The sequence below is a fragment of the Mustela putorius genome, unplaced genomic scaffold (assembly GCF_011764305.1).
Source record: "Mustela putorius furo isolate JIRA1106 unplaced genomic scaffold, ASM1176430v1.1 tig00003846_pilon_pilon_pilon, whole genome shotgun sequence".
Lineage (NCBI taxonomy): Eukaryota > Metazoa > Chordata > Mammalia > Carnivora > Mustelidae > Mustela > Mustela putorius.
In genome coordinates this window covers 5,253,227-5,261,637 of record NW_025421999.1, presented here as the reverse complement: position 1 = coordinate 5,261,637, position 8,411 = coordinate 5,253,227, and the positions used below count along the sequence as shown (strand labels likewise).

The 8,411-nt window shown below is 34.4% G+C and overlaps 1 long non-coding RNA gene across 2 annotated transcripts in view; it reads left to right on the top strand.

Moving 5' to 3' along the window:
- Positions 1 to 5,945: 5,945 nt before the first annotated feature.
- Positions 5,946 to 8,411, top strand: part of LOC101684387 — a 49,819-nt gene continuing 47,353 nt past the window's right edge. For both annotated transcript variants that reach the window (XR_200551.3, XR_001181961.2), the window contains exon 1: positions 5,946 to 6,086. This is a non-coding gene — a long non-coding RNA (uncharacterized LOC101684387). The remainder of the gene's footprint in view (positions 6,087 to 8,411) is intronic.

Genomic DNA, 8,411 nt, shown 5'->3' with positions numbered 1-8,411 from the left:
GAAGCAAGAAAATAATAAAGATTAGAGCAGACATAAATGAAACAGAGACAAAAACAAACAAGCAAAACACACACACACACACACACACACACACACACACAACACAGAAAAGATCAATGAAACCTGAGACTGGTTCTTTGAAAAAAAATCAACAAATTGATCAATTTTAACCAAATTTAACAAGGAAAAAAGAGGAAGGACTCAAAATCACAAAGGAAGGAAGAGAAATAATGACACCACAGAAATACAAAGATCATAAGAAATTATGAAAAACTATATTCCAACAGATTGGACGACCTAGAAGAAATGGATACATTTCTAGAAACATATAACCTCCCAAAATGAATCAGGAAGAGATAAAAAAAAATTTGATTGGATTGATTACCATTAATGAAATTGAATCCATAATCAAAAATCCCTACAAACAGAAGTCTAGAACATGGTATCACAGGTCAATTCTACCGAACATTTGAAGAAAAGTTAAAACCTATTCTTCTCAAGCTTTTCCCCAAAAAATAGAAAAAGAAGGCAAATTTCCAAATTTGTTCTATGAGGAAAATATGACCCTGATATCAAAACTGGGCAAAGATACTAACAAAAAAATAAAAAAAGAAAAAGAAAGAAAGAAAGAAAAAAAAAAGAAGAAGAAGAAGAAGAAAAGAAAGGAAGAAAGAAAGAAAGAAAACTACAGTCAATATGTCTGATGAGCATAGATGCAAAAGTTCTCAACCAAAAATTGGCAAACTAAATCCAACTATACATTTAAAAAGTCATTCACCATAATCAAGTGGAATTTTTTCCAAGGATGCAAGGGTGGTTCAATATTTGCAAATCAACCAATGTGATATATCTCATGAGTAAGAGAAAGGATAAAAATAGAGGCAGAAAAAACATTTTTTGACAAAGTACTTTGACAAAGTATGATATCTGTCCATGATAAAAACTCTTGATAAAGTAGGTTTAAAGGGAACATACTCAACATAATAAAGTCCATCGATGAAAAATCTGTAGTTAATATCATCTTCAATGGTGAAAAGATAAAGTTTTTCTTCTAAGATCAGGAACAAGACAAGGGATGTCTACTCTCACCACTTTTATTCAACATAGTACAGGACATTCTAGCTGGAGCAATTAGATAAAAAAAGGAAAGAAAGAGTATCCAAATTGGTAGGGAAGAAGTAAAACTTTCACTATTTGTGGATGGCATAATACTATATATAGAAAACCCTGAAGACTCCACCAAAAAACTGATAAATGGATTCTGCAAAGTCACAGGGTACAAAATTAATATACAGAAATCCACTGCATTTCTATACAGTAATAATGAACTAACAGAAAGAGAAATTAAGAAAACAATCCCATTTATAATTACATGAAACAGAATAAAATACTACCAATAAATTTAAGGAGGTGAAAGAACTATGTTCTCAAAACTATAAAATATTGATGAAAGAAATTGAAGATGACATAAACAAATGGGAGGATACTCCATTCTCATGGATTGAAAGAACCAATATTATTAAACTGTCCATAGTATCCAGCAAAATCTACACATTTAATGCTTTCCCTATCAGAATACTGATAACATTCTTTACAAAGCTACAACAAATACTATTAAAATTTTATGGAACCACAAAAGATCCCAAAGAGCCAAAGCAATCTTGGTAAAGAAGAACAAAGGTATCACAAAGGTATCACAATCCCAGATCTCAAGATTTCTTGCAAAGCTGTAGTAATCAGAACAGTATGGTACTGTCAGCAAAAATAGAAACATTAATCAATGAAACAGAATAAAGAGGCCAGAATTAAACCTGTGCTTCTTTGGTCAATTAATTTATGACAAAGGAAGCTAGAATATACAATGGGGAGAAACAAGTCTCTTCAACAAATGGTCCTGGGGAAACAGGACAACTACATGCAAAAGAATGAAACTGAACCACTTTCTTACACAATACAGAAAAATAAACTCAAAATGGATTAAAGACCTAAATATGAGATCTGAAATCACAAAGCTAGAAGAAAACACAGGCAGTAATTTCTTTGACTTTGGCCACAGAAATATTTTTCTAGATATGTCTCCTCAGGTATTCACCCAAAGAAAATGAAAAAAAACTAAATCAAAAAGATATATGCACCCGGATGGCTACTGAAGCACTGTATACAATAGTCAAGATATGGAAGCAATGCAAGTGTCCATTAATAGATGAATGGATAAAGAAGACGTGCCATTACACACACACACACACACACACACACACACACACACACACAAACATTATTCAGCCATAAAAAAGAGATCTTGCCATTTGCAATAACTTGGATAGACCTAGAAGGCATAATTACAAGTGAAATGAGAGAGAGACTTGAATACCATATGATTTCACTCATATTTAGAATGTAAAAAACAAAACAAAGGAACAAATAAAGGGGGCAAAATGAGACAATAAAAACCCAGTCTTACATACAGAGAACAGCTGTGATTGCCAGAGGAGCGGTGGGTGGGGGAATGGGTGAAGCAGATAAATAGGGGATTAAGAGTACATTTATGGTGATGAGCACTGAGTAATGTACAGGAATGTTGAGTCATTATATTGTATATCTGATATGTAACACTATGTCAATTATACTTCAGTAAAGAAAAAAAAAACTTTAAAAATGTGAATGAAGCCATCAATCTGTAAATTCAGTTACATCAGTGACTTTGAGCAGGATAAACAAAAGAAAACCATTTCTAAGAATTTCATAATCCCTTTGCTCCAAATAAATAAAATCCTTCAAAGTAAAAAGAAAAAAATAGCATAGATATTAGGGGAACTACAGAATCAAAACAATGGAAAAACATCTTTAGAGTTATGGGGTGAGAGTGGTGGTAACTGCCAACTCAGACTTCTATAATCAGCAAAAACTCTCTCTAAGATAAAAATGTATCCATTATCTACTGTTACATAATAAAGCACCCCCACATTTAGCAGTTTCAAACAACACAGATTTTTATCTTGCAATTACTGTGCGTCAGAAATTTGGGCACGGTTTAACTGGGTCTTCTGATCCAGAAGACTCTTATATGACTAGCATATGACTCTCACATGCTGTGTTCTTACTTCAAAGCTCAGCTAGGAAAGGACTTGCTTTAAAATTAACTCATATGACTTAGGGCAATATTTCTGGCTGTTGAACCAAGAGCCTCAGTTAAGCACTGGTTGGTGGCTGGAGGTTCTCCTCATTTCTTTACCACATGGGTTCTTCCAACATAGCAGTTGGCTTCACCAAAGCTAGCAAGAAAGGGAGTGTGCTAGCATGACAGAAGTCACCATCTTTGTTATCTAATTATGCAAGTGATATTCTATCTTGTGTTCTGTATTCCATTGGTTAGAAGCAAGTCACTAGATCCTGCCTACATTCAAGGCGATGGGATTGTGCATGGATGTGAAAACCAGGAGAGGATCATTAAGGCCATCTAATAATTCTGTCTACCAGAGAAAAAATGAAGACTCAAAAAAAGAGCGAGAGAGAAAAATATTGAAACTAAATGAAATTAAGACATTAGACATACCTCATGAATCACAGATAATAAAATAATATAAAAGAGCCTTGAAAGTAAAAATGATAGAAATATTTCAAAATATGAGGGAAAAAATAGAGTGAGACCAGAGAAGTAAATCTTTTGAAAAGAGAATAATTACTTTTTCTGAATACCTGTATCAAATATTATTTAAGATACTTTAATAAATATCTATAGTAACAAAATAGTTAGCATTAGATGTAAATATGAAGACATAAGATCTATATAAGAATGATATAAATTCTAGATTAAGTTGAATATATTAAGTACAAAAATAGAATTAGCTTGCATATTATCTGAAACTGAGTACCTTATAGTAACACTGTACACTTTCTAACTTCCTAATAAAAACAGGTCAGTTCAGTTGGTGGATCCCTTTTCCTTCCCTGGTTAAGTGCACAGGCATAGCTTCAGAACAATCCTCTTGTGATTTTGTTTTAACAAGCATGAGGACAAAGGCACACTTTGTAGACTGATGAAACAGAAACAAAAAATCATCTAGAAGTAGTACTGGTGTAACTACATCAGCACTGAAATAAATACCCATCTCCAGACTATACTACTCCTTACAGCAATACTGGATGTTCTCAGTTTATGCTATTCTTCAGTGACATTGTCAATGTGCATATCAATGATAAATTGTGCTAATTCGCATTCTCCAGATAAATAGTGAAGGTAAGCATTTTTTTCAAATGTTGGTCAGCATTCAGCTTTCTTGTTCTACAAAAACATCTATAGGAATTCTGTTGTATATATTCAGGATTTGATTTATCATTATATGCATCACAAATATCCTTTCTAAATACCAGGCTTGTTAATTAACTTTTGTAAAAAAAAAGTTGCTTTCTTTATATACAAACAAGTTTTTCATTTTGAATGTAATAGATTAGTCTTGAACTCTTTGTGGTTTTTTGTTTATTTAATTTAATTTTTTAATATTTTTTATTTTGTTATGTTAGTTACCATACAGTATGTTATTAGTTTTTGGTGTTCCAAGATTCAATGTTAGTCTTGAACTCTTTGATTGGAAGTTTTAGAGTTCTAAGTTCTAGTCTAAGTTTCTTAGACCAACATTATGTACATATTCTCCTGTAAGTTCTTCAAGGTGTTTTAAAATTTTGAATTTTTTAAATAGGTTTATGTAATGTATGATATATATTGTATAAAGATATATTTTTTATATAATGTATAATAATATATAAATGGAAATTTTCTGTGTATAGCAAGGATCAGGATTTTTATTTTTTCAGTGTGGATGTCAAAGCATCCTGAATATACTGGACATTGTATTATCTAATATATTGATTAAATGGTATTCAATACCCTTAATTTAGTTTATTTCTTGTTGATATATATTGTATCAGCTTCACAGATTTGAAGTTCTATTATTAAGTAAACAAATATTCAGAATTTATTTAATGAAATGATTCATTGGTCATTAGGGAATGGCTTAATAAACTCTTGGAATTTAGTGGCTTTGAGTTCTACTTTCTCTGATATCTGATATCTGATATTAATAATGACTAATATCACTATTTTTGCATGGCATGTGTTAATCTATCATTTTTCTTTTTAATCTTTCTGTGTCTTTCCATTTAAAATGTAATTGCTGATGTAGGAAATGTTAGGGTTCAGAGCAAACAGTCAAAAAAGAATTCTTGCAATGTCTTGGGTGCAAATGGTGCTTTTTTTAAAGCACACAGGACCGGTGGGCAGTGAAGGAGCAGGAGGCTGGCTGAAGACAAAGCAAAAGCTGGCGCCTTGCACCCCCCTTCACCAGCTCCCCTCCATATGTGTAGCATTCCTCAGGCACCCCTGACTGCCATAAAACGATAAATAGTTAACTTGCAGAGATCACAGTCCTGCAAGGTAGGAGTCTCCCTTGGTTTGCAAATGTGCTTGAGATTTGCAACAAGGAAGTTACCTTATCAATAGCCCTAATGTCACCCTCCCCTCCATGAAAAACCGAAGGAGGAGGAGGTAGAAGGAAAAGTAAATAAAGTTAAATTTCTTCTAAACCTAAATCTCATTAACAAGGATGCTTGATAGCAGGAATGTAACATTCCACCAGGAGACTCCCAATTGTCTTTACTTGATAGTAACCAGGCCTTCAATATCCTGATAGTGCTTTTTTCGCATGCGTGGGCTAACCGGCCAGTTCTGCTTCTGTAAGATTGCTTTGTCTGCTTTCCGCAGGCGGGTCCCCTGACCCAATTCACTGACGCCAAGTATGCCTGTTCAAACTATCAATCAGCTCAGCCCCACCCTAAACTTGTTTGTACCTGTCTATAAAAACCCTGTACCAACCCAGCTCTGGACCTCTCGGCGTTATTGGCAACAAGTGGCGCAGAGGTCCAGGTTTGAACCTGCAATAAACGACCCTTGCTGATTGGCTTTGACTCACGTCTCTGGTGGTCTTTTAAGGTGGGGATGATACTCTATTGGCATTTCATTTGGAGGTTCCACCGAGATCTCCCCTTCAAGCCCACCAGACAACTGGTCAACGGGTCGCTGCAACCGATCGGTAAGAAAGCCGGCTTTGTCTTTTGTCTCTGTTTTTCGTATACTTTGTTCTTATGTCCTGGCTGTGTGTCTTGTCCTTTCTGTATTCCTGGGTTAGAGTCCCAGGGCGGTGACTGGCAAATCCAGGTTCGAACCTGCAATAAACGACCCTTGCTGATTGGCTTTGACTCACGTCTCTGGTGGTCTTTTAAGGTGGGGGTAATACTCTATTGGCATTTCAGGCAGAAGAACTTTTGCTGAGGTTGTGACAAGTTGACAGGAGGTTAAGGACAGCACAAGCCTCCACGGTATTTTGGAAACGAGGTTTCCAGGATCCTGAGGGGGGGCTAGCTGTTGTAATGAAAAGGTCATTTACTACTGTTCAGTCATGAGACCCTTCAGATGTTCATCAGTGGGCCATATGCTTGGAGGATGATTGCTAACATATATCTTGGGGGGTGGAAGAGATAAAGGAAGTTTCTAAAGGAATTTAAATATGTTAAAGAAGACTAACGGGAGCCTGGAGGTTGGGTATATGTTACGCTAAGATTGCCTTTTGCCTTTAGCAAAGTATTAACATCCAGGCAGCTGAGTTCCTAGAGGAATGTCACTCTGCCTGTTTTGGACTTCTTAATGGCTGTAAGTAGTGAGGAAGTTCAGTTTTTTTCTTTTGCCTTTGTTTACCATATCAACTGCTATAATCCTATAGCCTCTGCCTTTTTTAAAAAAACAATCTCTGCCTTTTAATTGGGATGTTTACATTATGTGCCTTTAATGTGACTACTTTTATGATTAGCTTTAGGTCAATTGTCTTATTGTTTGCTTTCTATTTGTACCATCTGTTCTTTGTTCTCTTTTATCATTTTTCTCCTCTTTTACAATAAATGAAGAATAGTTTATGCTTAAGTTTTTCTCCTTTTTTGGCTTATTATAACTTAATGCTTACTTATTTTAGCAGTTATTTTACTGTTTACAATGTGCATTTTTATCTTATGACAGTTTACTTTCAAGTGTTAATATACTACTTTATATATAAGAATCTTACAATAGCAAGTACCAGAAATGGTGATGTTATGGACCCCCTGAAAATTTACTCTTGTGTAAAAGCAACAAGAACACTGAGCAAAAAATTGTCAAAATCTAATATCAAAATTCTGGAAGTTAGCTAGAGGCTTAGAACAAATTGAAGACTGCTTATCAGGAAAAAAAGATGGAAGTATTATTAGAGAGGTATTATCAGAGAGATCTACGGCATTTCAGCTTCCCCTTTATTCCCTTCAACCTCTTTCCAGCTTCTCAGTAGATTTGCTAATAAATACCCTTGCATTCATGATGAAAACCACCAGTCTAGGAAACTCTGTAGAAGATAAAGCAGGTTGGGACCTCTCCCCAAACAAACATTTCCACAGAACAGTCTTTATTTGAACTACTTGACAGTTCCCTAGACAACCCTACAAAGATCATCTTTATTTGTTCTGACCCGGAGCTTGCTCAGTGAAAATAGCCTTTTCTTCCCTAATGGAGGAAGGGTGTCAAAAAACAGTGACAATTGCTTAATACCACAGCTACCTGATAGCAGTGATAAGAACTGCAGCAAACAAGAAATTGGCCCAAACAAAAACGAACAAAAATCCTTAATGGAAAACCTGGGAAGTAAAATGAAATCATCCAAAGGATGTTCTCTGACTACAGTGGAATTAGGGAATTCAGTAACAAAAGGACAATGGGAAATTCACAAATAGGCTACATTCCTAAATAGCCAAAGAGTCAAAGAAGAAATCAGGATACATATTAGAGACTATAGTAAGATTAAGGAAAAAAAAAACGTATTGTAGCATAATTAAAAAATATATAGTAAAAGTAGTGCTTAGAGGTGAATTTATAAATGTCAATACCTATATTAAAAATGATGACAGATGTCAAATCACTAAGCTAAACTTTAAGAAACCAGAAAAAGAAGAACATAAAACAGTAGGAAATAATAAAGATTAGAGCAGAAATAAGTGAAATATAGATTAAAAGATCAATAGAGAAAATGATTAAAACCAAAACTTGGTTCTTTGAAAAAAAATAGATAAAGAATATAAAAATGAAGTCTCAAATTCTCATATGAGGAAAGAAGGGACATTATTAACCACTTATGGAGATAAAAAATGATTAAAGGGAAAACTAGGAACAATTTTATGTCAACACATTAGATAACCTGGATGAAATGGACAAAATACCTAGAAAGATACAAACTACCCAATGGACTCAAGAAAACCTACACATCTAAGCAGACCTGTAACAAGCAGAGTGAGAATTAGTCATACAGTAACTTCCCACAAAAAAACTCAAGCCCATATGG